Genomic DNA, 1,314 nt, shown 5'->3' with positions numbered 1-1,314 from the left:
GCCTAGCGGCCTACTCGATCGTTAAGTTGATCGCGCGTCGCTATAATAAACCTTGGGCATGAGACGTAGTAGCACGTACTGTACGTCGTCCTAGGTACCACCGCCACGTACTTTGGCTTAATTAAGTAGTAGTACCACCAGAGCTAAGCTAAGACCCACCCAACACGATGCCGGTGGTCGTTCACTTGTGCCGGTTCGTCGTGGCCGGTGCACTAGGCGTCTGGTTTTCGGATATCTTTGGGCTAGTATCTATCCATCATGAGTCATGACCCAAACAGTTTCTATGGGTGTCGAAATGGTCTGGTAGCATAACGATCAGTTTGTAACTGTATAGCCCGTCTCGTAAAACAGATGAAGACGTGGTCTCTGCCTCGTACGTACGATCCTATTATATTACATTCAATGTTTAAATACATATATCTAATCATCAACAAGTATAACACAGCCGGATCCGTGGCGCAATGGTAGCGCGTCTGACTCCAGATCAGAAGGTTGCGTGTTCGATTCACGTCGGGTTCAATACCCCCGATCCTAGTCCGGAAACCTTTTTTTTTCGTTTGGGCTCTGCCGCAAGCACTTTGTTGTGTATGGGCTTACGCGCGCGGCCCTTGTGGGCTTTTTATTTTATCGTGGCTCTAGTATATTCCTCGCTCGAATGTTCCGTATCCTGAAATTCATTGGAACACCTTTTTTTTTGGTTCACAAGTTGGGTTCTATTTTTTATTTACAAAGACAAAGAAAAAGGCGTCGTGTTCCGGAACGACCACACACCCCAAAGACAAAGAGAAAAAAACAACCAAAACAGCTAGCTGCAACGAAGAGGCACGGTTTTGCTTTTGCCTTGCCACTTGGACACGCAGATGTGTTCTAGATATCGGCTGAGGGTGTGATAGGCTTTGATGGTATCATCTTCTCGCACGCAGAGAGTGGGATGGCTGCTGCCTTGTTCGTGGGCCAAAAAAAAAAAGAAACGGGAACATGTCTTCACATCCAGCCCAATAGCTTTGCACATCCCATTCCGGAGCACTTCCCCAGCAGGCCAGGATCCCACACGAAGAGGAAGAAATGGATTTGATCTCTGCTTTTTGACTCATCATATTAGGACCAAGTGAAACCATTAGTCAACATCATAATATTTGTTTTCCTTCAAAGCGAAGATACTCCTGAAAATATATATCAAAGATAAGAGAAGATAATTGTATTTAACTTGGAAACGTTAGTGACTGGACTGGGACCTAGGCCCTTACGTGCGAAGATTTGCTCCGACGAACGACGAAGGTTTAGGCTGGCTCCAACAAGGTCCCCTAAAGGGTT

The 1,314-nt window shown here is 46.1% G+C and overlaps 1 non-coding gene across 1 annotated transcript; it reads left to right on the top strand.

Moving 5' to 3' along the window:
• Positions 1-447: 447 nt before the first annotated feature.
• TRNAW-CCA (transfer RNA tryptophan (anticodon CCA)) lies at positions 448-519 on the top strand. Its single transcript has one exon. It is a non-coding gene; the product is annotated as a tRNA-Trp (tRNA).
• The last annotated feature ends 795 nt before the right edge of the window (positions 520-1,314 follow it).

The sequence above is a fragment of the Zea mays genome, chromosome 5 (assembly GCF_902167145.1).
Source record: "Zea mays cultivar B73 chromosome 5, Zm-B73-REFERENCE-NAM-5.0, whole genome shotgun sequence".
NCBI classification, from domain to species: Eukaryota; Viridiplantae; Streptophyta; class Magnoliopsida; order Poales; family Poaceae; genus Zea; species Zea mays.
The sequence above is the reverse complement of the archived record's forward strand: the minus strand, read 5'-3'. Positions and strand labels throughout refer to the sequence as shown.